Below are 13826 nucleotides of genomic sequence, written 5' to 3' on the forward strand. Positions count from 1 at the left end.
TATAACTGCTCGTTCACTTCTGGCTCCCACTAGTCCCTTTCTCTTATAAGCTAGTCTCCTCTCTGTTTTCTCCCGCCTTCCTTCCTTCCTTCCTTTCTTCCTTCCTTCCTTCCTTCCTTCCTTTCTGCTATGTTTCATTATTTTTCTTATAAGGTCTTAGGTGAGGGAGTATTTAAAAGACATGGGCTTCCTATCAGTGTTGCTAGAAAATATATCTGCTTCCTCCAGTGACCCATTACCAGCTTGTGGATGGTACTGTGAGCCCTTCTCTCCTTTTTCCCATGGCAACATGTTGACAAGCCCCATCTTGTGTAGTAAGCCCCATGCCAGCAAGCAAATCCACTGTGAAGTCAAGATTGCAAGGGCATTGAGCACTTCAAATAAAGACAGCATTCCTCCTCACTCCATCCCTTCCTCCATTTTTTTCTGCTTCCTCCTCAATGATGTTCTTTAAGCCTCAGCAGGGATGATACCGATATCTGCTTATGGCAGAGTATTTAGTAGTTAACTATGGTTACCCCTTGGACTGTGAGTCTCTGCAGTTGATATTACCTATTGTTAAGGGGAGCCTCTCTGAGCCATGTTAGCAACAATCTATGCACATAAATATAATAGTTCAGGAGGCAATCTGATGGACCCTCAATGTTCATTTAGTGAAGCACTAGTATTAGTATCCTCATTATGGACTTCGATTTACCCAACCACTGACATTTTAATCAGGCTTACAGAAATTCCATCTCAGATCCAACTAGAAAGTGATTGGTTACATGAGTGGGTACTCCTTGCCTGGCTGGCTGGTCATTTCCCATGTAGGGTTTGCAGCTTTAAGATGTTTGATGACAGCGGAGACCCAGAGACACAGGCCTGGTGAGAAGGTGTTCAGACTAGCCAGGGGGCAGAGAGATCTCTGCCAAGCACACTCGGAAAGTGTGCCACTGCCCTGCTTGATCCAGGGACCAGGGAACCAGCATTGGGCCTCCTGTTCCCAGATGGCAGCTTTTGGGTGCAGAACAGGCGCTCGGACCATCCGCCACCAGGAACAGCGGAGATCCAGGGACATAGGCCAGGTACAAGGGAAAGACAAGAACCAATCACTGACAACAAGATGGCAAGAGGAAAGCAAAAGAACGTACCCCAGGGAAACCAAGACAACCTGGCAACACTAGAACCCAGCTCTACCATCACAGCAAACAGCGGAATGCCAAACACTCCAGAAAAAGAAGACTCAGACACAAAATCCTACCTCAAGATGATGATGGAGATTCTTAAACAAGAACAGGAGGAAAAGCATAAAGAATTAGAAGCTTTTAAAGAAGAAACAAGAAAAACACTCAAAGAACTCAAAGAACTAGAAGAAAACAGAACCAAGAGATGAAGGAATGGAAGAAGGAATTTAAAACAGAAATGGGCACAATAAAGAAAACACTAAAAGAGACAACCCTAGAGGTAGAAATCCTAAAAAAGAAATCAGGAGTCACAGATGCAAGCATTTCCAAGAGACTACAAGAGATGAAAGAGAGAATCTCGGGGGCTGAAGACAACATTGAAAACATAGACAAAACAGTCAGAGAAGATGCAAAAACCAAAAAGCTCCTAACCCAAAATGTCCAGGAGATCCAGGACACAATGAGAAGACCAAACCTAAGGATAATAGGAATAGAAGAGGGCGAAGAATATCAACTAAAAGGCACAGTAAATATCTTCAACAAAATTGTAGAAGAAAACTTTCCTACCCTTAAGAATGAGATGACCATGAGCATAAAAAAAGCCTATAGAACTCCAAATAGGTTGGACTAGAAAAGAAATTCCTCCCAACACATAATAGTCAAAATGCCAAGTGCCCAAACCAAAGAAAGAATACTAAAAGCAGTAAGGGGAAAAGGTCATGTCACATATAAAGGCAGACCAATCAGAATCACATCTGATTTCTCAACAGAGACTATGAAAGCTAGAAGAGCCTGGACAGACATCATGCAGATCCTAAGAGAGCACAAGTGACAGCCCAAGCTGCTCTACCCAGCAAAACTCTCAATCACCATAGATGGCGAGACGAAGATATTCCAAGACAAAACTAAATTTACACAATATCTGACCACAAACCCAGCACTACAATGAATTATAGGTGGAAAACCCAATACAATGAGGGGAACTACATCCTAGTAAAAACAAGAAAACTCCTAAGCAAGAAAACCAAAAGGAGAAAGACATGCAGGCACAATTCAACTTACAAAAGCAATAATAGCAGGAAACAAGAACCACTATTCCTTGATATCTATTAACATAAATAGGCTATCAGACTGGATACATAAACAAAACCCAGCATTTTGCTGCATACAGGAAACTCATCTCAGAGACAAAGACAGACACTATCTCAGAGTAAAAGGTTGGGAAAAAGACTTCCAAGCAAACAGCCCCAAGAAGCAAGCTGGAGTGGCCATTCTAATATCAAATAAAGTAGATTTTCAACCAAAAGTTATCAAAAAAGATAAGGAAGGACACTTTTTACTCATTACAGGGGAAATCTGTCCGGAGGAACTCTCAATCCTTAACATATATGCTCCAAATACAAAGGCACCCCTATTCATAAAAGAAACCCTACTAAAGCTGAAAAAATACATTTCACCCCACACAATAATAGTGGGAGACTTTAATACCCCACTCTCACCAATGGACAGATCATGGAAACAGAAACTGAACAAGGACACTGTAAAACTAGCAGAGACTATGAACCAACTGGAATTAATAGATATATACAGAACATATCATCCTAAAACAAAAGAATACACCTTCTTCTCAGCACCTCACGGCACCTTCTCGAAAAATAACCACATAATTGGACACAGAATGAGCCTCAATCGATATAAGAAGATTGAAATACTCCCATGCATCCTTTCAGATCACCATGGTCTAAGGCTGGTCTTTAATAACAACAAAGAAAACAAAAAGCCCATATACACATGGAAACTAAACAATGCTCTATTAAATGATAGCAGGGTCAAAGAAGAAATAAAGAAAGAAATTAAGGATTTTCTAGAATTCAATGAAAATGAAAACACGACATACCCAAACCTATGGGATGCAATGAAAGCAGTACTGAGTGGAAAACTCATAGCTCTGAGCGCTTCCAAAAAGAAACTGTAGAGAGCATACACTAGCAACCTGACAGCACAGTTGAAAGCTCTAGAACAAAAGGAAGCAGATACACCCAAGAGGAGTAGATGTGAAGAAATAATCAAACTTAGGGCAGAAATAGACCAAATAGAAACAAAAAGAACCATTCAAAGAATTAACAAAACGAATAGCTGGTTCTTTGAGAAAATTAACAAGATGATAAACCTTAGCCAGACTAACTAGAGGGCAAAGAGAGAGTATCCAAATTAACAAAATCAGAAAGGAAAGTGGAGAAATAATGACCGAAACTGAGGAAATTCAAGAAATCATCAGATCAACACAATCCCCATCAAAATACCAACCCAGTTCTTCATTGAGTTGGAAAGAGCAATGTGCAATTTCATCTGAAATAACAAAAGACCTAGAATAGTGAAATCCTTCCTCAACAACAAGAAAACATCTGCAGGAATCGCTATCCCTGACCTCAAGCTATATTACAAGGCATTTGTGCTAAAAAATGCATGGTACTGGTACAGAAATAGGCACATGGATCAATGGACTAGAATAGAAGATCCAGAAATGAGCCCTCACATATATAGTCACCTGATTTTTGACAAAGGAGCTGTAAATATTTAATGGAAAAAGGACAGCCTATTCAACAAATGGTGTTGGTCCAACTGGCACTCAGCATGCAGAAGAATGAAAATAGACCCTTTCTTATCTCCTTGTACAAAGCTCAAGTGTAAGTGGATCAAAGATCTCCACATTAAACCAGGTACACTGAAACTATTAGATGAGAAAGTAGAAAAAACCTTAGAACATATAGGCATAGGAGAAATTTTCCTGAACAAAACACCAATGGCTCAAGCTCTAAGATCAAAGATTAACAAATGGGACTTAATGAGATTGCAAAGTTTCTGTAAGGCCAAGGATATTGTCAAGAAAACAAAACGGCAGCCAACAGAATGGGAAAAGATATTTACCAACTCCACATCAGATAGAGGCCTAATATCCAAGGCATACAAGAACTCAAAAAGCTAGACACCAGAGAATCAACCCTATTAAAAAATGGGGTACAGAGCTAAACAAAACGTTCTCAATTGAGGAATATGAAATGGCTGTGAAACATCTAAGTGCTCGACATCCTTAGCCATCAGGGAAATGCAAATCAAAACAACCCTGAGATTCCAACTCACACCAGTCAGATTGGCCAAGATCCAAAACTCAGATGACAGCAGATGCTGGCGAGGTTGTGGAGAAAGAGGAACACTTCTCCACTGTTGGTGGGGTTGTAAACTGATACAACCACTCTGGAAATCAGTCTGGCAATTCCTCAGAAAATTGGACATAGTACTACCTGAAGATCCAGCTATTCTACTTCTGGGCATATACCCCAGAGACACTCCAATATGCAACAAAGGCTTATGCACTACAATGTTCATAGCAACTCTATTTATAATAGCCAGAAGCTGGAAAGAACCCAGATTTCGTTCAGTAGATGAATGGATACAAAAATTGTGGTACATTTACACAATGGAGTACTACTCAGCTATCAGAAACAATGACTTAACAAAATTCTTAAGAAAATGGTTGCATCTAGAGAATATCATCCTGAGTGAGACAACCCAGTCACAAAAGAACAGACATAATATTCAGTCACTGATAATGGGATACTAACCCCTGAAAGCTCTGAACACCCCCAGAAACATCTCACAGACTGTGTGAAGTTCAAGAAAAAAAAAAAGAAAGAAAAGAAAAAACCATTATGCTCAATCCTTAGACACAAGAAAAGTTCGACTAATTCCAGGTTATATCCTGTTTTACATGTACTTTATGCTCATTGTAACTAGTAAGACCTTAATTCACACTATTAAACTTTTGGAAAAAAAAAGCCAAGCCCTGACAAAAATGTATTCGTATACTTTTATGCAAAAATTCTTAAAATTTGTTCCTTTATCTTTGTTTTTTAAAATAAAGTTGTTCAAAAAAAAAGCAAAATTAACTTACAGATTCAATACAATGCTTATCAAAACTATAATGTTAGGTTTCACGGGTTTAGAAAAAAATTGAAGAATTCATTTAAAAAAAAAAAAGACATTTGATGACAATTCTCCTCAATGACCTATATAGCACACTCCTTCAGTATGCAAGCTAGACAGCAAGGAAGAACTTCCATCCCCATCCTGCTTGCTCTGCCTGCTCCTGACCACAGTAATGTAAATCTCTTTTCTAAGGTCTTCTAAGTCGTAAGTAGTGGTCAGTTTGAGAATGTCCCTATTCATGATTAGGAAATTGACAGATACACTGTCAGATCTCTGTGTGAACAATAATTGATCAATTTACATTTCTCAGCTTTCTAGATTCTGTAAGTTCTGTCTGTATGTGTTCCAAACTTATTATATAGTACATTTGCTAGTGATATAATAATATTTCTCCCTCATAATTTTTCTAGGATAGTAATTCCAAGATTTCTCATAGAAAAACCTAGGATTCTCTAAGTTATTGTTGATATATGGTTCATGACTGGATTTCAGGAAATTTTTCTTCTGACCATCCCTCTACTTCCTGTTGAAGTGTATTTTATCATGCTCTTAGGAGAGCTGTGCACATTGCTTGCTTTAGAGTAACCTTCAGGTTGGAGAGATGGCTCAGAGAGATGTACTGCTTCTGCACATGATGTGGTTTGGTTCCTAGCACTCCTGTTTGGCTGTTCACAGTCATCTTTCCTCCATGTTCCAGGGGGGATCTGTTGTCTGCATCTTCCTCAGGCATTAGCACTCCATACACACACAGACACAGATGCACACACACACACACACAAAAGAAATATTAAGAAAAAAAATAACTGTTAGTATTCAAAAGGTAGAGAATGTGTGTTTGATGGAAAAAATTTAAGATAAATTTCTTTTTGTTTGTTTTTGTTCTTTTAATTAAAATGTAAATAATAATCTTTCTTTTTTATTATTTCAATTACTTATTTTATTGTGTGTGCATGTGGCATGTGTGCACGTGTGAGTGTGGTATGTACAGGACAGAGCACGTGTGGAGGTGGGAAGACAACCTTCAGGAGTCATCACCCTCTTTCCACTGTGGGATATTAGGACTGAACTCATGTTATCAGGTTTGCACAGTGAGTACTTCCACCACTGAGCCTTCCTGCTGGTCCAATGTTTCATACCTTCCTAACAGTTTTCAATGTGATACTTAAACATTTTCAGATTAGATTAAAGCGAACCACATGTTTATTGGCTCAGTAAAGCATCCAAAAATTGCAAAGTAGGCTCCATTTCTGACTCTTTGGAACATCTTAAAATAATAAAAAGTGATTAAAAAGTGAACGAGGCAATGGAGTGACATGTTGACACTTAACAGATGTGGGTCAGCTACCAGAAAGAGGAAACTCAAGGAGGATCAACTGGAGTACATCTGTTCACTCTACTGGGAACTCTACTCCTTGACAACAGTGTTCCCTTTATCTTCAGGCCACATAGATACTACAGGAAAGTCCATTTCCCAGGGGGACCTGTGCAGGAAAGAAAAAGGGGTTATCTTGTTCTTTTGGGGGTGCCTTAAGAAAACACTGCAAGCCTATAGCCAGAGAGCAGTTTCCCACAGTGCTAGCATCTGGAAAGCTTGAGACCAAGGTGTTGGTAAATTATGTGTCTGGTGAGGGCCCATTTCCTGGCTGTCTGGTTTATAGATGGTGCCTTCTTGTCATATATTCATTTGTCGGGTCTCTGGGATTGAATTATAAAGACTGCAATCCCATTCAGAAGCTCTGCTTTTCAAAAGCAGGACATTAGAGACTGGACTTCAAGGCTTGGAGTGATACAAATAGTCATACCAGAGCAAGGACCGACTAAACAGTGGGAAGATTCAAGGCTGGGAATTGAAGGCAAACAAGATGTTGAAATTGAATGGATTGTCTTTATGATGCTGTGACTTCAGTAGGTGAAAAACACAATCTGATGGAGGAGTGATTTATTTTGCCTTATTGTTTCTGGGGGTTTCAGTCATTGTGGGAAAGGCCTGGTAGGAGTCATGTCAGAGCAAGTCTGTGGCACAGATCCCTCACACATTAGGAAGCAGAGTGTTCACAACAGGAACTGAAGCTGGGTATAACCTTCACATGCCCATCTTAGGTGGCCTACTTCTGCCAGCTATACCCCACTTTCAAAGGACCCCATGTCCCCCCAAGGACAGCACTCCTGTCTAGGGACAAGCAAATGAGAACGTGAGCCTGTGTGGTATTTTCATATCAGACCATAACCAGGAAAGTTCTATTGCATGTTGGTGTTGGAGAGTCCTGGGGACCTTTGGCAATGTATCTTGAGAATTTCATGTTTTCACCTTTTCATACTTGTAAGAAAATATCATTAGAGGCTGACTGGATGACTCAGTAATAAGGGTACTTGCTAGCAGAGACTGCAAGCCTGACACCTGATTTGAATTCTCAGAACCATAAAAAGGTGGAAAGACAGAACCAACTCAGCAAAGCCACATTGTGGAACAACAACAATAAAGGTAAAAATAAATATGTATAAGAATCAACATATAAAATACTATCTTATCACTAAAACTTTACAAGTGTGATAAATCATTCAACAGAAAAGAATGAGTAGAATAAATAGCTTATGGCCTTTTAATATATTATAACAAAAAATCATAGTTTTAAAGAAAACATTGTTTCATATTCAATGAAAATGTGCCAGCCATGTTCAATGCTCTGTATTGTAATGTTTCATAACTCGGTTTTAAAATTTGTAAACGTCTGCCTATGAATATTCATCTACAAAGTTGTTGTGGCTGCATAATTTCCTCTTAGAGGGATACATTACAGATTATTTCTGTTGCAATTCAGAGTGGTTCAGTCATGGAAAGCAGTGGTAACTTAGCATTTACTTAAAGTAATGATCCAACAACTTTATTCCTGGGTATTTGAAAAGATTAATGGAAACAAAGTGCTAATGATTTTGGTATTTTTATTTATAATTCATAAAATCTATAGTAAACCCAGATGCACTTCAACAGAACACTACTAGTAGGTTGTACAATAGAATACTACTCAGAAATAAAGAAGGAACTAATGATTTACAAAATGAATGAATCATAGATACATTCTCCTAATTGAAAACAAGCCAGTTCCCAAAGGCTACACACATTCTGTGATTCCATTCCCATTGACATTTTGAAAATAGCAATACAGTAAAGGTGAAAAATGAAAGCAATTGCTATGAAAAGCCAGGGGGTGAGAGCTGTCTCAAATGGGGCAGCATGAGGGAAGTGTCACAGTCACTGACAGCCTGCTCTGTAACATAATTCTAGTGATTGATTCATAATTATACATCTATCAAATCCACAGGCTTGCATACCCCTAAGGATAAAGCTTTTTTACATGTATGTTTGTAGCAAAACATCCAGAATGCAGTGAGAACCCAACATAGAAGGTTATGTTTTGAATCTGAAATATCCATCATGGTTTCATGTTTGAATATTTGGTCCACAGATATTGTTGATATTTTGGGAAACTACTCTTGTTTGGTGGGATCTAGCTGGTAAAATAGAATTTCTAGGAGCTTCTTTTGAAAGTTAAATCTAGGACCCTGTTTCTGGCCACTCTCTCTACTTTCTGATGCACTGTGCTGTGGGGAACCTTCACTGTACACTTCTGCTGTGAACTCTGTGGAACTTTTTCCTCCATGATGGACTGAGACCCTCTAAAGCCATGAACCAAAATAAAGCTCACATGTTGGTCACCAATTCTATCAGAACAGTGCAAAAGTAATCAATACAGACTACGGACAGTAACAGTTCAGCTCTATTAAAGAAGAGTAAGAACACTAACAGCACGGGAAAGATCTGTATTGGTTATTTAACAACATTCTTACTGAGTGCTGTGAGGTTGCTAACAAAAGAATGGGGGATGAATACTGTATTTCAATTAGTATGCTTGCTTCTTACAGAGATATGGGTTAGAAATTCTGTGTGTATTTTGTGTGGATATTGGCATTGAATAAATAAGTATAAAATCTATATAACACAAATCATTTTTTTGAAAAAAAAGATTTTCATGCCAGCCATGTTTTGATTATCTGAATAGGGAGAATGGAATTTATAAGATGAAAATTGAGGTATCAATTTAAAATTTACACACACACACACACACACACACACACATACACACACACACACACAGAAGGAGAAAGGGAGAGGGAAAGAAGGATAAGTAGGGGTTGATTTTTCTGTGTACACTTCTAAATTCTGTATAATGGCCTAGATCTAGTGACAATATTGCAACAATGAGCTCAGACAGCACACATTTGCCATCTAGAAACTGTTCCTTTTCCTAGAATAGGAATCAGAGCTCTCTGGATGTTGGGCCCCATTTTGGCCTTAGCTTGGGCCTTGAGAACAAGAGGTCCTGCACTTGGCCTAAGTCCCTGTGGCCTCGTGGGAGAGCATAAGCCTGGCTTGATTTTTGAGACCTGTCATTCACTTCTACTTGAGAATGACTCAGCACAATCTGCTGACCTGAATGAGATTACCTCTGCCTAGCTACTGCTGACTTATAAATTTCTTATAGGCCCATCATCTCACCCCATACCTCCATTTCTACCCTCTTCTCCTCTCTACATAAACAAATTGCTGCCATATTAGTGAGTTCCTGCTTTGACAAGACTTCCAGCTGGATGTGTTTCTTTTGGGCCATCAGCATCATCGCTTCCTATTTAGCCCCTGAGAGAACCAGACCAGGTTTTTCTCTTCCTTCACCGGGACCTATTGGCCAGAGACAAAGAACCAACAACTGGAGAAGTGATTTATTCCAGAGTTAGGAAAATACAGGATGAGCCTAGAGCATCTTGTCTCAGAATGTAAAGAAATTCTGGCAGAAAAAAAGAACGCAGGAGGATGGAAGGAAGGGAGCAAAAGAAGGAGATGAGAAGGAGGGAGAGATGGGAATTTTTTTTTTTGAATTGTGTGATAAAAGTACCTTAATGAAAGAAAGCAGCTTATGGGAGAAAGGGTTATTCTGCTGCACAATCCACCATGACAGGAAAGTCAGGCAGCAGAGCCAAAGCTCAGGTTGTGAGCTGATGCTCAGCATTCCCCATCCCAGGGTATACAGTCCAGGAACAGCACCTAAATCTTCCCATGTCACTTAGTGCAATCAAGATAACCAGCTGCCTGTGGGCTCTTAGGAGGTTTTGACAAGTCAATGACACTAACCTGCTATTGAGTTAGAACCCAGAGATAAGTATTTGTGAATCCACACTGCTACCAATAAAGAATTAAGGAAATAAACATAGGAAAGAAGCGACTCTTCAAAAGATTAAAAATAAGCAAATAGGCTGCCGCATCCTCTGTCCGTCGTCATGGCTGCCTACAAGCTGGTGCTGATCAGGCATGGCGAGAGCGCCTGGAACCTGGAGAACTGCTTCAGTGGCAGGTGCGACGCCGACCTGAGCCGGGCGTGCCATGAGGAGGCGAAGCGCGGCGGGTAGTCGTTACGAGATGCTGGCTATGAGTTTGACATCTGTTCCACCTCTGTTCAAAAGAGAGCAATCCGAACCCTCTGGACAGTTCTGGATGCCACTGACCAGATGTGGTTGTCGGTGGTCAGGATGTGGCGCCTCAGTGAGAGACACTATGGGGGTCTAACGGGTCTCAAAAAAGCAGAAACTGCTGCTAAGCATGGCGAGGCATAGGTAAAGATCTGGGGATGATCTTACGATGTCCCACCACCTCCAATGGAGCCTGATCATCCCTTCTACAGCAACATCAGCAAGGATCGCAGGTACGCAGACCTTACTGAGGACCAGCTGCCCTCCTGTGAGAGCCTGAAGCGCTCTCTTCTATTGCCAGAGCGCTGCCCTTCTGGAATGAAGAAATTGTCCCCTAGATCAAAGAGAGGAAAAGGGTCTTGATTGCTGCCCATGGCAACAGCCTTCGGGGCATTGTCAAGCATCTGGAGGGTCTTTCAGAAGAGGCTATCATGGAGCTGAACCTGCCAACGGGCATTCCCATTGTCTATGAATTGGACAAGAACTTGAAGCCCATCAAGCCCATGCAGTTTCTGGGAGATGAGGAGCCCTTGCGTAAAGCCATGGAAGCTGTGGCTGCTCAGGGCAAGGTGAAGAAGTGAAGGAAAGGAGGCAGACTCCTTCCCTAACACCTTCCCTGCCTGTTCCTGCCTCCTGCACCCTCCCCAGCACCTGCCACACTGACTACGTCTTTAGGATCTTAAGTTTAAGTTGTAGCTGCAGATGGGGACCTGTGGATCCCATTTTCATTTTAGTATTTTATCCCCTGCACCCATTCCCTTCATAGAATCTAGTCAGAATAACACCTCTGGGGTGCAGGTTCTTGGTCCACATCCAGAGATGGCTCCCTGTACCAAGAGAGTTGAGAGATAGTAATTATAGTTTTTCTTAGTTCTTTGTTTACTAAGGGTCTGCTTAGGAAGAAGTCAGGGAGGAACTGCACTGTGGTATGACCAATGAGAAGCTGCAGTCCAGTTTTGTCCCTGGAATCTGTCCTTCATTCTTCCCACATTAGGTAACTGGGGGCATAGTCATTCCAGTGGAGAGTGAAAGTAACCTCATGGTGATTTGAAAGACCCCACTTTCTCTCTGACCCTAAAAGAGCTGCTGGCCCTATAAAGTTGGATCAATCTTGTCAAGTCTATGTATTACATTTACTTTTATATAAAAAAGTGTATATACATATATCAGCACACAAAAGCACTCTGAGGTTGCTAGTGGCAGTTGAAACAGTCCTATGTGGTCACTAGAAATAAGCCATTCCTCATATCAAATGGGACAAACTCCTTGTACCTCTTGCTGTGTTTGGATCCCTTTGCCTTGTTTTGTAGAGGTGAAGAGCCCCTTGATCATGTCCAAGTTTTTGTCTTTCACTGTTTGAATCATGTTCCAGCTGCTTGACCCTACTGTGTGGGTTCAGAACTCATTTGGGCATAACAACTAAATCTCTTTCCAGATTAGTATAATAAAGGAGTGATGTGCAATAAAAAAATAAGCAAATATAAAAAAGACAAAGATATCTAGAAAAGTCACCATTGGAATACCAGAGCAATGTTGACTTCAAGCAAGTTCTACCGATGGATGCTAAAGTTGGTGGGTCAAAGTTTGAGTGTAGTTGCTGGTTTTGTGTTTATAAAAATATAAAGAGAGAGGGAATATGTTTGGTGGATGTGTGGTAAAGGGGTACCTTGGCAGGCCCATGCTGAGGCATCCCTCCCCACTGAGAGACCAGTCAGTCACACACTGGTAAAGTATAGAATAGAGTTTATTGAGGGCATGGGGAGGGGAGTTGAGAGGGTAGTAGAGACAGAGAGGAGAGGAGAGAAGGAGAGAAGGAGAGAGAGAGAGAGAGAGAGAGAGAGAGAGAGAGAGAGAGAGAGAGAGAGAGAGAGAGAGAGAGAGAGCACAGAGCAGTAAATGCTGGTCATGAGCATGTGGAGAGAGCTCCCTTCCAAGGGAGAAGGGACAGAGGACAGAGCAGGGGGTAAGAAGGCAAGAGCAAGAGAGAGTGGAGGGGGCAAGCAGCCCTTTTTATAGTGAGGCAGGCATACCTGGCTGTTGCTAGGTAACTGTGGGGCAGAGCTTAGACAAAATGCTAACAGCTGGGTCTTGAAATATCTCTGTGCAGTCCTTAGCAGAGGATCACAGAGGGAAAAGAAATGTGTTTGTCATGGGAAAATCCAAGCAGAGAGCACATTAGAAGATGGAAGCTAACATCTATAGTAAGGAAGAGGGCACAGTGTTCCTCCTAGTGAGACAGTCTGGTACTCTTAGTGTCATCACTGCTGAAAACATAAAAGTCTGTCCTGTCATAATGAGACATCGAGAAAATTCAAATTAACGGGCAATCTACAAATAAGACTCTTTATGGATGTCAGGGTCATTAATGACAAATACTGAGGAGTTGTCACAGAGACATGAAAATTAATGAAACTCGGGGTCTTGGGTTGGATTTTAGAATAGAAAAAGGCCGTGAGTGGATGCACTGTTTAATTAGTAGCAACATTCTAATATGAATTCACTAGTTATTTTTTTTTAAAAAATTCTACTGCACAAAGTGTTAATTAGTGGCAGCTGGGTGGAAGGCTGTGGAAAGCAGCTGTTCCCCACCTCTCTGGGGACATTCAGTGTTTTAGCCCCGCTCACAATTTGGAATAGTGTATCAGTCAACTACACAGCTCCAGACCAAACTGCCTGAATTAAAGTTAAGTTTGTTTGTTTGTTTGTTTAATTTAGAAGTTATATGACTTTAAAATCATGATAGGGGGCTGGGGAGATTGTTTAGTGCTTAAGGACACACTGAGTGCTCTTCTCAGAGGACCCAGGTTCAAATCCCAGCACTCACATGCCAGCTGTCTGTAACCCCAAGATCTAAGACCCTCACACAGATATACATGCAAGCAAAGCACCAATGCACATAAAATCAAAGTAAATGATGTTTTAAAAAAGCATGATGACCTTCCTGTATCTTAATTTCCACTCTATTTATCTCTAAAGCCAGGTTATGATAACATGAGCTCCAAACTATGCAGAGCTGGAATGAAGATACAATGAAATAATTTATATGAAGTATAGAGAATAATGCCTAAGGATAGTAAGTCTTCAGTAATTATTAGTTCATACATCGGTACTTACATTTTAAATAAAAAATTTTCATCCTACAATCTTCTTTGT

General features: G+C 40.6%; 1 pseudogene across 1 annotated transcript; it reads left to right on the forward strand.

Annotated features, from left to right (window-relative positions):
• The first annotated feature begins 10484 nt into the window (after positions 1–10484).
• Positions 10485–11254, forward strand: LOC308438575 (phosphoglycerate mutase 1-like; annotated as a pseudogene). The gene has a single exon. The product of its transcript is annotated as a phosphoglycerate mutase 1-like (transcript).
• Positions 11255–13826: the final 2572 nt, after the last annotated feature.

The sequence above is a fragment of the Micromys minutus genome, assembly GCF_963924665.1.
Source record: "Micromys minutus genome assembly, chromosome: 28".
NCBI classification, from domain to species: domain Eukaryota; kingdom Metazoa; phylum Chordata; class Mammalia; order Rodentia; family Muridae; genus Micromys; species Micromys minutus.